Genomic DNA, 16855 nt, shown 5'->3' with positions numbered 1-16855 from the left:
ATGCTGTGATTTTTTTTTTTTTGTGATTATTTATTTATTTATTTATTTATTTATTTATTTATTTATTTAATTTTTGGGGAATATAAATCACCCTGATTTTGGATGTTGATTAATTTCCGAAATCATTGTAATACTGATACAGAACAAACAATGAGACATTAAAATAAATAAATAAATAAATAAATAAATAAATAAATAAATAAATAAATGTTACAGCACCAACATATAACTATTGAATCTTCATGGCATGTTTGCTCAGTGATCCAAAAAGGTTTTATTTCATTGAAATAAAACACGCACCATGAAGCATGCCCTTTACAACAGATCTGCATCACACACACACACATGCACACACACAAACACACACACACACACAGACATGGAGCATCTCAACCTTCTTCCTCTGACTCATATCACTGTGAGTCATATTTCCTGAGCTAAATCTAGAAATTTCTGTTACGTCACATGCACAATCATCAGTGAGCACAAAAGCTCTGAAATCTAGCAGCTCAGTATGAGATTGCCCTGAATAAACCTCCATTTTCTCACGTCGGCACTGTGGACCTACGGAGACGACAAAATGGCCGACGTCTCGAGCGTCTGCAGCAGTTGCCTAGGCGACAAAAGGAAAGGATGCTATTTTCTGATCCGGCAGCATCCACATCTATCTGTGTAAGCAGGTGAAGAGCTGACTGAGCATGACACTTTAACACGGTTAAGGCTGAGAGGAGTAGAGACTGAGAGAAGAAGAAGAAGAGAGCAGCCCATGATTGCAGAATTAGTGAGTTAATCAGGGCTTTCACTAATCACCCCATTCCACAGAGGGAGGATATTCATGCTTTATTAAAAAAACACACACACACACACACACACACACACACACACACACACACACACACACACACACACACACACACACACAGAGTATGTGAGATGTCTCTAAAGTAGACAGTGAGCCGAGTGAATCATGTCTCCTCTAGTAGCTTGAGGACTCATGGATTTATTTAAATATAAATATAAAAAGTCACACGTTTATTTCCTTATGAACTCGCACCATATGTAAAGGCTGTGAGATGAAACTGATGTACTGATCTACCACACATGGCTTTAACACTCTTCAGTCTCTCACTCTCTCTCGCTCTCTCTCACACACACACACTTTGTTACCAGGCAGATTTAATTGACCAGAGGAAACCGTGATTTGTTTCGGTGTCCATGTAGATAGGTCAATAAACACACCAAGGCCAGATGCTCTTTTCAGGTTCCTCCATGTGCCAGTAGTCATCTCATCATGAAAAGGTCAGTTCATCCTGAAACACTGAGTGACTCTCAGCTCTGAGCTCACATCATATAATATACAGTACACACACGCTTTTCATTCAAGGGCCTGGAATACACAGTTAACTCACTAGGAACCAGACATTTGTGTGCTTTACTTGCTAAAAAACCACCAAACACCTGTGATGACACTCGCTGTTCGTGCTCTCTCTCTCCCTCTTTCACACACAAACACACACACACGGAGTGTGTTTGTGCTTTTCTTTGTTCTAAGCCGTTCAGGTCATTCTGCTAACAGAGAGAAAGAGGGAGTTATTCTGCTGGAATAAAAGACTCCATCTGGTCTCTGGACCTCCCTCCTCATTCCTCTCTTATCCTCCTCCCCACTCTTCCTCCCTCCCTCCCTCCTGCACAAAATTGGCAGCTTCCTATAAAAGAGGAAAAAGCCCCAATGCAGCTGCCGTTACCAGGGAAACAAGTCTGTCAAACCGTCCGTACCAACTGCAGCATGAAGGATTTAGAGCAGCAGAGAAAAACGACACACTGGGACACTTTCATTCTCGGAGCGAAAAGAAAGAAACCATTATCACGTCGCTTTATACAGGTTTAATTAAGAAGTCCATCTGATTTAGATTATGACAATTGGTTGCTTAAGAAATTGTTTTTCTAATTGTTTTTTCCTTGGGGTGATTTCATTTAATTATTATTTAGATGTATTCATCACTAAAAAAAGAAATCTCAGAAAAAAAGAAGAGCTGTCTTGATTTCTGTTTTAAAAAAATTAATTAATTAGTTAATCAATCAAGCAATCAATCAGATAGATAGATAGATAGATAGATAGATAGATAGATAGATAGATAGATAGATAGATAGATAGGAGGGAGGGGATAGATAGATAGATAGATAGATAGATAGATAGATAGATAGATAGATAGATAGATAGATAGATAGATAGATAGATAGATAGATAGATAGATAGATAGATAGATAGATAGATAGATAGATAGATGAACACTCAGAAACACACACCAATGACCAAACCTTTCAAAACGATAAGAACTATGAACTGGTTTAAATAGATGGAAGTAAACAAGGTTTAACAGGAAGCAGGTGAGTGAGAGTGTGAGAAAGTGTGTGTGTGTGTGTGTGTGTGTGAGAGAGAGAGAGAGAGAGAGAGAGAGAGAGAGAGAGAGAGAGAGAGAGAGATACTGGACTGGATTTATAGATTAGTGGTGGATTTGCATGTGACGTTGGAATGAAGGCATAATTTAAATTTCCCCTCTAGGATCATCATAAGTTCATCATATCTCTAATTTATTATTTAGTTTATATTGTTACCTTTGGATAATTTCCCTACTTACTTATTCAGCACAAAATGAACAAAAAATAATCAAATAACAAAAAAAAAATGCAACCAACCCAGTGCAGCTAAGAATCTTTGAAAGAAACAACAAAATCGTAAGTGGATTTATTTGATTCGATTCATTTGATTCAATTCATTTGATTCGTTTGCTTGTGAAGATGCATTTCAACAAGTGCTCTGGGAGCTTAACAGTTGATCCTGTGAACTAAAAGTTAGTGGAATTACGTGTACAGGCTGTGTGTGAGAAACATGCCGAGGAACCAGGTGTGTAAATTTCACGAGTAGTTTCACACATTCTCCTCTGCTACTACTGACTGTGACTGATCTTTCATACCAATTGATTGATTGATCAGTTTGGATCTTTAAACAAATCAAGAAGTATGTTGTTGTTGTTTTTTATGTTGTTTCTCATCAGCTGCAAGATTCATGAAGAAGCCACAAGGAGAGAAATAATTATGAAACCTGTCTTTACTCCACAACATGAACTATGATGTCATATGTCTAACACATACGTCCCTTCTGTGTTTTTTTCCCTGTCCTCCTCCTTCCTCTGCCTTTCTGGAGTCTGTCTATATTTATACATCCATCACAGGAGTGTGTGTGTGTGTGTGTGTGTGTGTGTGTGTGTGTGTGTGCCTGTCTGCTCTCTAGTATTTATGAGCTACAGGCCCTCAGTGGAACCACAGTCCATAAAACATCTCTTCCCCCCCTCAGCACCTAAACCCAACCCCATCGCCAGCCCATCATCCCCTCTTCCCTCTCCTTCAGCTGTTGCTATGGCAACCATGCATCCTCAGGCTGGATGTGGATGTGAAGAAAGTTGAGCAGCTCATACAAACTGCCCTGACACACCTGCAGTGTGAGTCAGAGCAGTGTGTTCATAGCAAGGGGGGTTGTGGGAAGGAGAACAGAAGGAGGGGAGGGGGGTGTAGGGTTTTGTTCATGTGCCTTCTATCTATTGCTCTCTCTCTCTCTCTCTCTCTCTCTCTCTCTCTCTCTCTCTCTCTCTCTCTCTCTCTCTCTCTCTGGTCCTCCTGGGACTCATATTGTACTTCCTTTTCTCTCTCTACCTCTCCATTGTTCTTTTTTCATTCTCTCATTTCCAGAACAGCATCATTAACCCCAGTTAAGCTGCTTCCTTTTTCCCCCACAGCATCACATCCCCCTCTCTGTCTCTCTGCGCTTCTTTTTCCTTCCTTTTCCTCTTAGTGCTTCTTTGTCCTTTCAGCTTCGACAAGGAACATTTGCAGCCAGAAAACACACACACACACACACACACACACACACACACACACACACACACACACACACACGCACGCAACTCAATCTTCCCCTTTCTTCCCCACACACATACAAATGTTCTCTCGTATACACACAGACTCTATACGCCGGAGGAGCGGATGCACAGATGGGGAGCCAGGTAACCATGGCAACAGACAGAAAAGATGACGACAGGTTTTAGTGGAGGAGAAGCGAGGTTTGTATTAATATACTGCATTGTGAAATATTAGGCTTACACACTACACTATGATGCACTAAAAACGAACCAGACTACTGGATAATCTACAGACAAATTTCTTTTTTTTTCTGGGTGCAGATTGGATCAGTCTCAAATATGTGTGTGCGTGTGTGTGTGTGTGTGTGTGTGTGTGTGTGTGTGTGTGTGTATGTGTCTGTGTATGTGTCTGTGTATATGTGTGTGAGACATGATGACATGATCCATGTATAGATAGATAGATAGATAGATAGATAGATAGATAGATAGATAGATAGATAGATAGATAGATAGATAGATAGATAGCACATGCTACTAACAGAATAATAATAAAAAAAAAGTTTGTCGTGCAAATGCAAAGAAGACGGCAGTTATTTTGCAGCATGGCTGGTAATTGAGTTGCGACAGTCTGACACGTGAGTGACAGGATGCCAGGATGAGCTTTGGTGTCTTCAACTCGCCTGCAAATGGGCATGGCAGGATGATTCCACACTGCGTGTGTTTTACACGCAGCCATTAAATCAGAGCCGGAGATTAGAGAGCGCTCTCATAAAGGCTAATGAGTGTGTCACATCTGACAAGGATGAAGATCTCACAGTGCTGCAGCCAGCAACATGACAGCGTCTTGTCTTGTGGTGTTTACTTGTTTTACGAATGCAGAGACACCACACTGGACTAAATGTGGTGGAGGTTAGATGGAGAAGGTTGGAGAACTTAACACTGCTAATGCTGACTTGGATAAATAGAACCGATGATGTTTTTTTCTCTTCTCAAGGGTGACTTGTTCTACCTGGAGACTCCCACAGCTCTCTGCCAATCAGCTCCCACAGGGCATGCAGCTCTTAAAGCCGATTGGCCGTCCAGACCCTGAGGCTGAAGGCTGTCGATGTGATGACAGGAGCAGAAAAGGGAAGAAGGGACGAGTAGAAGGTTGTTAGGAAGGATGAGCAAATTTTCCAAACTGACGCTGACCGCAGGAATGCAACGATTTTTAGTCTTCAGACTTTATAATTTGCTTTTATTCTTAATATTTAGTGTCAATGCATGAAAAGGCAAAAGTCTAAACACTCACATAGAAGGATAGAAAAAAACAGAGGGAACAATGGGCAGAAATGGATAACAGGAAGTGTTTTTTCACAGTGGTGTATTTTCTTATTAGGGCTCTGACCACCTACATGTCTGACCACAAGAGTAGTTGAGCATCTGAAGAAATCCAAGAGTGACATAGACCATGGACCAGAAGAAACCAGGAGATGTGTTTCAATGGAGGAAATGTCATCATATAAACAATGACACAATGAACTGTTGCTATAGAAACCATAATGTATTCGATTGAGTGCATTAATAGAAACCTTTTTGTATGTTAAATTGGCCAGAGCGTGTGAATGTGTGTGTGATGCCATGAAGCTCATCCGAAGTGGCTCCGAAGTGGATTTAATAAAGCGCTTATGGAAGACAAAGGAATTAATCATTCAAACAAATTCTTCTTTATTAGTCCAGTCATTATCGTATCAATAATTTACATATATTTTACATATACGGGCATAATTTACATATATCAATAATTTACAGTGTATATATTTGGAGTATATTGGATTGTATACGATGTAAACACATCCTCATGCCACACTGGGCTGCTGAGACACAGAGAGCTCTGGCTTTGATCTGCTGTGAGATCAGTGCTGTGGGATTAAACAGAAACTGGCCCCTCCAGAGAAACACACACACACACACACACACAATCAGCTTGTGCCACTCCCAGACTAACAGCACTCTCGTGACACGCACCACCGCATGAAGCCTCTCAGCGTGCATTCCAGCAATATAGAGTAGACAAAAAGCAAAATCTATTTTCATTTTTATTTTTAAATGATATATATTTTACAGATTGATGAGGAAAGAAATACGGAAAGGAAGAAAAAAAACAAAGAGAAGGAAGGGAGGAAGAAAGGTGGAGGATATGCAGTGCTGAGTATTTATATACATCACTGTGTGACGGCCATGTTGGATTATGTAGGTCACACAAACTCTTCATGTGCACGTGACTATAAGCTTGATTTAATCGTATCACTGTGTTTCTATGTGTTTCTAACCCCAGCCACGTGTGGGACTGTAGGAGGGGTTTAAATCGATTGGTATATCGGAGATAAAAAGCTCACACCCTTCTACACACCACGGTGCTCTTTTGATAAACCCGAGAGATCCTTTTGTGTAGAGAAAAACAGAAAGCAGCAGGAAGAAGGGGGAAAATAAAGAAATAAATAAATAATTTCTAGCTATCTAGCTAGCTGCCCGCTAGCGCTAATAAAACACACTGCAGTCCTGAATCGATCCACAGCACAAAGTGTGTGTGTGTGTGTGTGTGTGTGTGTTTGTGTGTGTGTTTGTGTGTGTGTGTGTCCTCTAATGCTCTCACAGTACCCTCACTGTATTTTTTTCTTCAGAAAGGTGCCTGAGCACTGAAAAAATATAAAAAATCTAAATTAAATAAAAAGAAATAAAATAGATTTCTCTTGACTAGAAGTTCGTTTAGCTTCATATGTGCTCATGCTGTAAATGTTCATATCACCTCGTATGGAATTAAAGATGAAGCGGAGTCACTGTAACCATTTATTGTAAATGTGTGTAATATTTATTGTTATACAGTAGGTTTTGCTGTAACGTCCCTGTGAACGAGCCGTTTCCATAGTAATAACAATAACGCAAGTTTGAAATAATACACCATTTCATCACTCATCGTTTTCCTAAACCAGCACGACACGCAGTTTTATTCCTGATACATTACACAGAAGTGATGTTCGGTCACCTAAAGCACTGAAGAAAGTCGAAATGCGAGCGCAGCTGCCATCACGCTGAAAGTTCCATTATCACTCTATTCCTCTGAGTCTTCCAGGCAAAACAGCAGCAGGGAATAAAAAGAAGGGAAAAAATAACTCTAATTGATTTCTGCACCGGTGACCCAGTAGAAAGTGAGACGAGCCTGAAACTTTTCTGAGGTCTGCATTGCGGTGAGGAAGGAAGTAGGACAGAGAGAATGGAAATGGATTCACACACCCAGATAACTGACTTCTATCCCAATGGGACGTGAACATATTATATCACACGACAGTTCACAGTTCAACAGTCACCTCAGGCTTGTTCCTTAGGGAGAAATACACACACATTTAAATATGTCGAATATTTGTATAATATTAATCTTTGTATAGTAAACTTGTCATGTATTACATTTTTTTATATTCTGTAAAGCTGATTTCAAACAATGTCTGTTGTTAAAAGTGTCATAGAAATAAAATTGAATTGAATTGAAGTGAATTGAATACAGAGGAATGCAGCAAAGAAGCAACAAGAAATATACAACTGAAAAAATGTATACACATATGTTTATCTCTAACACACACACACACACACACACACACACACACACACACAGTGTATCTCTCTCTACTCACTCTCACTTATTTTCCACCGCTTATCCGAACTACCTCGGGTCACGGGGAGCCTGTGCCTATCTCAGGCGTCATCGGGCATCAAGGCAGGATACACCCTGGACGGAGTGCCAACCCATCACAGGGCACACACACACACACTCATTCACTCACGCAATCACACACTACGGACAATTTTCCAGAGATGCCAATCAACCTACCATGCATGTCTTTGGACCGGGGGAGGAAACCGGAGTACCCGGAGGAAACCCCCGAGGCACAGGGAGAACATGCAAACTCCACACACACAAGGTGGAGGCGGGAATCGAACCCCGACCCTGGAGGTGTGAGGCAAACGTGTTAACCACTAAGCCACCGTGCCCCCCCTATCTCTCTCTAACTGTTTATAAATGTAAATATACAAAAAATTAAACACAAGGTATATATAAAAGTATAAATATAGATATATATACACACACACTTGTATATACAAAGCAGAAATTTTTATAAGGAGAAACTTCAAAATATGATCAAGCTTCAGGGTTTTTTGTTTACATGAAGGAGAGAGAAAAATCCAGTGAGAGAGAGGTTAATTATAGCTATTTGTGGTTAAGAGCGTCTTTGTGTTTAACGTAACACAACGTACGCAAGAGATGTGATGTGTTAACATCTTGGACGCAATTAAAGCCGCTGGACCCCAGCCTGAGCTCCAGACTCTTCACATCACCATTTAGCTGCTCTGCTAATCAGATAAAGACAGTAATCTGGCTGATGATTAGGTTCAGGCACTGCATCAGGAGGAGTTTAAGCAAGAGCAGTGTGATTAGCGAGTAGAGCAGCATATGAAAAAGAGCAAGAGAGAGAGAGAGAGAGATCACAGATGGCTATGTTCTATACAGACGACCTCGACATTACACTGTCCATGTTGTTACACTGCACACTGACCCCTTTAACAAGCTACAGGATGTGCCATTTTGGAACGTTGCCATTTCGGCTAATATAATAGCATTGTTAGCTACTTGTGGAAGAACGACTGATAATGTGGACTGCTGTGCCATCAATCTGAGAAATAGACACAAAATAATTTCCCTATATAGCAATGACACTGTGACATGCTAGTCAGTGTAGTAACATGACATGCTATGTGACATGCTAGTCAGTATAGTAACATGACATGCTGTGTGACATGCTAGTCAGTGTAGTAATATGACATGCTATGTGACATGCTAATCAGTGTAGTAATATGACTTGCTATGTGACATGCTAGTCAATGTAGTGATATGACCTGCTATGTGACATGCTAGTCAGTGTAGTAATATGACTTGCTATGTGACATGCTAGTCAGTGTAGTGATATGACCTGCTATGTGACATGCTAGTCAGTGTAGTAATATGACTTGCTATGTGACATGCTAGTCAGTGTAGTGATATGACTTGCTATGTGACATGCTAGTCAGTGTAGTGATATGACCTGCTATGTGACATGCTAGTCAGTTTAGTGATATGACTTGCTATGTGGCATGCTATTCAGTGTAGTGATATGACTTGCTATGTGACATGCTAGTCAGTGAAGTAAAGACATGCTATGTGACATGCTAGTCAGTGTAGTAATATGACTTGCTATGTGACATGCTATTCAGTGTAGTAACATGACCTGCTATGTGACATGCTATTCAGTGTAGTAACATGACATGCTATGTGACATGCTATTCAGTGTAGTAACATGACCTGCTATGTGACATGCTAGTCAGTGTAGTAACATGACATGCTATGTGACATGCTAGTCAGTGTAGTGATATGACCTGCTATGTGACATGCTAGTCAGTTTAGTGATATGACCTGCTATGTGACATGCTAGTCAGTTTAGTGATATGACCTGCTATGTGACATGCTAGTCAGTTTAGTGATATGACCTGCTATGTGACATGCTAGTCAGTGTAGTGATATGACCTGCTATGTGACATGCTGGTCAGTGTAGTGATATGACTTGCTGTGTAAAATGCTAGCCAGTGTAGTAATAATGTTAGTGTAATAAGTGGTTTGGTATGTGACTCAGCTTTAAAGAAGAAAAATATCTTATAAATAACTTGGACACAAAATTTAGTTAGCAAGCTAAAATACAATGCGATCAATGAAAGCGAAGACACGTCTGTGTTCTCTAGGCATCTTGTTATCTAGCTTCAGACAGAAGATAGAGATAGAGCACACAATCTAATGACACAAATCAGAGAGAAAAATACAAACCCTTTACATATGAGTATCATATACAAGTGAGTCATGCTATTAGAGAACAAATAAAAATGGTAGAAGTTCAGCTCGGAAAAAAAGAGAAGACTTCATGACTCCTGAGTCATTGTTCCTCCTGTTATAGTGTTAGACTTCTGATCTACATCCCTCTATCACATCCCTCTATCACATCCATTATGGTTCATGTTTATAGCATCCCTAACTCCAGCAGCAGACTCTGAGAGCGACAATCTGTCCTCTTTTTATTATTTCTATCTAGTTTATCTTCTCCTCAATTCTATATGAAATGAATCATTAGTGAAATCATTAGCGATGTGTGATCTGTGTTCCCACTGAGTGACGATGGAGTTAGTGATAAACATGCTGTCGCATTTCCGGATCTCTCTCTCTCTCTCTCTCTCACACACACACACACACACACACACACACACACACACAGTGTATTCTCACATTTTCATTGTCATTATGAAGGATGCATTCTGTCATATCCTGGACCCAGATTTATTTATTTTTTCAATAGAGTACAAGTTTAATCGACGTTAGAGCTGCAGTAAAGTTCATTATATAATACCCACTGTTTAAAAATCTCTGCATCCACTTTTTGGCTTTGAATTAATTTACTAATTTATTCATTTTGTTTATTTATTTATATTCATTTTTTTACTTTTAGGAAGAAATCTCCTCCTGCCTCTTATCCATACTGTCTAAATTATTTCCTTCATTCATTCATTCATCTTCTACCGCTTATCCGAACTACCTCGGGTCACGGGGACCAAGCATCAAGGCAGGATACACCCTGGACGGAGTGCCAACCCATCGCAGGGCGCACACACACTCATTCACTCACGCAATCACACACTACGGACAATTTTCCAGAGATGCCAATCAACCTACCATGCATGTCTTTGGACCGGGGGAGGAAACCGGAGTACCCGGAGGAAACTCCCGAGGCACGGGGAGAACATGCAAACTCCACACACACAAGGTGGAGGCGGGAATCGAACCTCCAACCCTGGAGGTGTGAGGTGAACGTGCTAACCACTAAGCCACCGTGCCCCCCCTTATTTCCTTCATTTTTTTAAGAAATTAATCTGACATAAAAGTCCAGTCTTCATATTTTTCTGCTGTCTCTGATGTCTTAATGTTTAATTAATAATTTGAACAAGTTATAACATACATTTATTAGATCTAAATCTCATAGAACACAAGACAAAATGTCTATTGGTGTTTATTATGACATGATAGATAGATAGATAGATAGATAGATAGATAGATAGATAGATAGATAGATAGATGGATGGATGGATGGATGGATGGATGGATGGATGGATATTTTTCATGCAGCCTGACTGCCATCATGTAAAATGCACCATGTGACACCGAACTCCTCTCTCAGCTTCTCCATCATTCCTCTGACACACTTTTCCCATCCTGCTGACACACTTTCACACGTCCCCCCCTCTAAACTCCAGAGATGGTATCTTCCACATGAGATCGCTGAGTGTATCACAGCTCAGCTCACAAATACCACCGTGTGGTCAAACTCCATCATTTATTCAGCATCCATCTGTGCTTTACAATGGCTACACTCTCACTCTCACTCTCCAAATATGAAATGTTTACACGTTTTAGAGTACATGTATAGACATAGAATGATATGGATCATCTTTTGATTTTATTTATTTATTGATTTTTTAAGCAACTTGCTAAAAATTATAAGTGAAGCAGCATCTAATCTCATAACAAACAATGTAACCGATGAAAAAGAGAAGGGAGTTGAAGTAATTGTCCATTATGTCATCACTAGTGTGTGTATGTGTGTGTGTGTGTGTGTGTGTGTGTGTGTGTGTGTGTGTGTGTGTGTGTGTGTGAGTGTGTGTGTGTGTGTGTGTGTGCCAGTATCCATCGACAGCAGCAGCACCATCTACCTGAGAGACAAAAGCACAGAAATTCCGAGCTACTCCACATCAGCAACACTGACTCCATCAGGACAGAGTCCACTACAGCAACCTGACTTCATTTAACCAACACCGGCGCAGAGTGATGACGTATGCAGATGACTTTCCACTCAGCAACACTGACTTCTGCAGACAGGAGGAAGGAAGTACAAAAGAATAAAAGCAGAAATTCTCTCCATCTTTTTTGAAGTTCTCCTAGGACTAGAGACTCCTTCCAGAAATGCTAAATAAACATCTTACAAAACATTCAAAAACAATAGCAAACTGCTTAGGTGTAAAAAGGAAGAGGACAATTTTTGCCATGCGATCACAGAAAATTCATTTAGCCCATCATTTATTATTTTTCCTATACAGCATAACACAAAGGTGTTTTATTCCAACCTTAATACATTTTATATAAATATATATATATATATATATATGTTTTTTTTTTATTTTTTTTGGGGGGGATATATGAACTTGTGATTTTAGTGTTGTTTTTTTTCTTATCCATGAAGCTCATTGTTTCTGTTTCCTGAATCCTTTGTCAGAGGAAATCCAGGGGAAATATAATAATAATGATGATAATAATGATGATGATGATAATAATAATAATAATAATAATAATAATAATAATAATAATAATAATACCATTTAACCAGGTTAAAAAGAAATGTAACAGAATACAGGACTTCCTTTTGTGCAGTGAAAAATGGACATAAAGATAAATCAGAACAGTGTGTACATGTATGTGTGTGTGAGTCTGAAAGAGGACAAATATTCTGAAAAAATGAAAGAGACAGATTTCTCTCTCTCTCTCTCTCTCTCTCATTCTCTCTCTCTCTGGAATGCAGGATATGAGTCAGAGTAAGGACTGTGGATACACAACACTCTCGTGTGGGGGAGTTTGATTGAGAACAGATGTGTTTAGTCAAGCTGGAGCAGGCGCATGTCCTCCAGTGAGGGAAAAGCATACGTGTGTGTGTGCGCGTGTGTGTGTGTGTGTGTGTGTGTGTGTGTGTGTGATTCAGTTTTGAAGCTAACAGTGTAATGTAAATTTGATAAGTCTGTGGAAAGGAAAGATTAGAGACTCTCATACAAACTGTAGCTCATTTTCTGTCTTTAATCTTATTTCTGATGATGAAGAACAGATCTGGGTCTCTGTGTAGCTCTAAAAGCTCTTGTGTTTATGATCCCAGTTTGATTTTTGTTAAGAAACAATTCCAAAAACATGCTAATCCATCTAACTAACATGGCTGAAAAGGGTTTTTCAGCACAAAATAAGCAAGTAAACAAACAGTATTAACCTTCTAATGATGTTCACGACTCTTTCATTTTAGTAATGTTTTACTTTCAGTGTATAATTTGTGGAACAGGTTTGAAGTGTACTTTCAAAGTAACTCATCACTCAATCCCACAAAGTAATTAATGATTAAATTGAAAAAGAACATGAAGTTCTGTAAAGGATTGTTAAAGTTTTAGGTGGTATATATGTTTCCAATCTTTACTCCATTACAAATCCCTCCATCCGTATATACCAGGCTTTTGGATTCAGACTTAGGCACGTGGTGTGTTTTCATCTGCATGACCGTGATACAGAAGGGGTTTATACTGTACAATGTGTAGCATGTGAGCATCCAGCACAATAATCCTGGTGTGTCTCCCAGTTCCCAGGTCCTGTATCATATACCCAGCCCAAATGGATCAGAACCGTGTCCGGCTCTGATAAGAAGCTTTACGGTTCCTCGTGCTCCTCTTTAATAAAGCAGGATGGAAAGAGGACCAAGACTGAAGGAGAGAATTCTTATCGTGTGGAGTTCAGGCGAAGCCGCTGGGAGTCACGCTAAAAAAGTTTCTAAAGAGTGATAGGATTACTACAAGGCCATTCCCGACATTCCGTGTTCACACACACACACACACACACACACACACACACACACAAACACACACACGCACACACGCACACACGCACGCACGCACGCACGCACGCACAATAAGTTGGACTGTGATGTCGGAGTGCCCCCATACGTCCTCACAACGTAACTGCAGAGACAATGTGGCAGAAACAGCAGTTTAAATCCATTGTAATTACATTTTTAATTAAAACAGCTGCTTGTCCGGAAGCGTCCTTTGATGCCCATATTTGGTCATGTTAGTGCTATAATATTTTAAAGAACTTACTCCACTGTTCTAATGTTCACTTTTGTGTTTCTGACCAAAATCAGAATTCAATTAACATTGAAAACACTTTTATTTATTTTTTATTTATTTATATTTGGTGGTAAATTGAGTCGATATCAGCGTTCAGTCCTATAAGAAGGAACTGATGGGTTATATTACAGGAATAATGCGAGACCTCGTACACAGGGTGGGTTTGAGATTTGCACAGATATTTTCAAGCATGCAAACAAGATGAAGCCGAACGCAAATGTGATTGTGTGTCTAACGAGACGGAAGTGCTGAGTCCGGGAGGTGAGACGTTTCCTTTGGGTCTTTAGCAGGATGTTCAGAAAGACATGGAGTTCCTTTAAAAAGATATAAACAGCTGTGTGAAGGCGAGATAAAACCCATGACTACTGATTTTGTTGTTGTTGTTTGGATAGAAGGATTTCCATATTGTTTTGCCAGTTTGAGATTTCACAATAAGCAAAGTAGGAATCATTTGCATAACAGACGAGGAAGAGAGGACACGCACTGCACACACTTCTGCTGAAGATCTGCATATGTTTGCACATGTATATCATTTTCTGTACCACACACACACACACACACACACACAGCCAGCAGCTGTTTTTGGAATTACCCTGACCTGTCACGGGTCAAAGCAGCAGCTGGGCATTACTAAGGAGTCCCATAGTAAACACACACAGACACACAATAAAAAAAAAGACTACTGGAATGTCGTAAAACTGCACTATATATGGGATTTTCCCTGTAAAAGAGAATGAGATCCTCTTGCAAAGCTTGTGTGTGTGTGTGAGTGAGTGAGAGAGAGAGAGAGAGAGAGAGAGAGAGAGAGAGAGACTGACCTCTGAAAACCAGGCCAAAGCTTGAAAGCTTTAATTCTAATTCCGCCATAACCACATTAGCCTGGTTGCATACACAACTCTCTCTCTCTCTTTGTGTGTGTGTGTGTCAGCCTAAGCACAAGCAGATAGTGAATAACACACAAACACAGTGAAGATTTCATCTGAACTTATCTTACACATTAGGACAGTGGTGTAGTTTGTAAACTAGAGGCCATATTTATGACATCATCATAGGCAAACAGCACGTGCTAAACAGTCTAACAACATTTGACTGATGATTTATTCATCGGTCAGGTTCAGGATTTATTCAGTTTTCCTGGTCATTTTCACGGTGGATCCAAAGTCCATCATATAACACAGGATGATATTTTATGTCTAGATCAGAGACAAGGTGTGAAAAATAATGCACATGGACTGGAGCAATAACACTGTCCAATATAAACACAGACAGAGAGGAGAAGAGAGACAGATGGAGGATTTTACTAATCTGCACCTTCTTTACACACACACACACACACACACACACACACACACACACTATAGTGCGTCTGTCTCTTTAAGAGCCTCCCCCACTCTTTTTTCCGTCTTCCAGGCCAAATCTGTGTTAGTGTGTCTGGTTGTGTGTGTAAGATACTAAGTAAGCATCACACACTTTCCGTCTGACTTTCCAAAGTGTGAAGTGTCATCAAATAACACACAACGTGGTATGCAGTGAGAAAACAAAAAGAGAAAATGGAGGATGTGTGAAAGGGGGATGATGGAGAGAGAGAGAGACAGGGCCTTAAAATGGCTGCATGTTCTCCCAGGGAAGCAGCATCTCATTCACAGGTCAACATCTCCCCCTACAGGCGAGCGAGGGAAGGGGAGAGAACGAGAAAGAGAGAGAGAGAGAGAGAGAGAGAGAGAGAGAGAGAACAAATTCCTTAGCAGAGTGAAGTAAAGGCTCGTGGTTGTGGTCTGTGGTTAAAGAGAAAGAAAATTCCTTTACAAGGGTTAAAAGTGTAACATAGCTGCTTAATATAGTTCATCTGGAATTACACCAAGAAAAGACCTACACACACACACACACTAAACAAGAGAGAAAAGGAAAAAGGGACTTCATCCGAAAGCAATGTGAAAAACACAGATGAAACACACACACACACAAACACACACAATACTCAAGGCCGGTCACCATGATAACCTCTGCTGCATCGAATCATGCCTCACATGACTTTCAGTAAATCAGTAACTGTGTGTGTGTGTGTGTGTGTGTATGTGTGTGTGTTTCATCGGTGTTTTTCACATTGCTTTCTGATGAAGTCCCTTTTTTCTTTTCTCTCTTGTTTAGTGTGTGTGTGTGTGTGTGGCTGACTTGCACTTTTAGACTGTAGTGCATTCCTGTTTGGTCTGGTTTTTTTTTTTTTTTTGTTCTTCCATCTCGTGTGCTTTGGTGTGGCCTTTCTTTAAACTTTAAAAGACCACATTAAGGCTTTAAAGAGAATAAAACTTTTTTATAAAGAGATTAAAAAGAGTTTAATAAAGTATTTATTCATTGATTTATTTTTATTTAGAGCATTTGAGTGTTATGTGTTTGAGAATCGACAGTTACAGAAGATTTATTCACAGGGAACTGAATCACATGTGATGACTAAAGAAACACTGAAAGGATGTTAAAGGAAAATAAAGAAGCGTCATAATACATGAAGTTAATTGAATACATACACAATCATATTGTATAGAATATCTATCTATCTATCTATCTATCTATCTATCTATCTATCTATCTATCAAATAAATATTAAATAAACTTGCAGAAATATTTAAAATTGCTATTTATTATGGTGTATTATGGTCTCTCTCTCTCTCTCTCTCGCTCTCTCTCTTTCTTAAACTAGGTCATTTGTAAAAAAAAAAAAAAAAAAAAAACCTGCATTTTGTTTGTTCTTCTTTAAAGAAAAGTACTTTATATATATGTATAAAAATTAAAACTTAAACGCAACACTGACTTCTGGCCTTTCATTAAACACTTCCTTCAGTAAAACTTTCTCATCACGTCCCTTTAAACTTTAAAAACCATCCTAAACAAAAAGCTCTCCATGG

The sequence above is a fragment of the Tachysurus vachellii genome, chromosome 20, assembly GCF_030014155.1.
Source record: "Tachysurus vachellii isolate PV-2020 chromosome 20, HZAU_Pvac_v1, whole genome shotgun sequence".
NCBI classification, from domain to species: domain Eukaryota; kingdom Metazoa; phylum Chordata; class Actinopteri; order Siluriformes; family Bagridae; genus Tachysurus; species Tachysurus vachellii.
The sequence above is the reverse complement of the archived record's forward strand: the minus strand, read 5'-3'. Positions refer to the sequence as shown.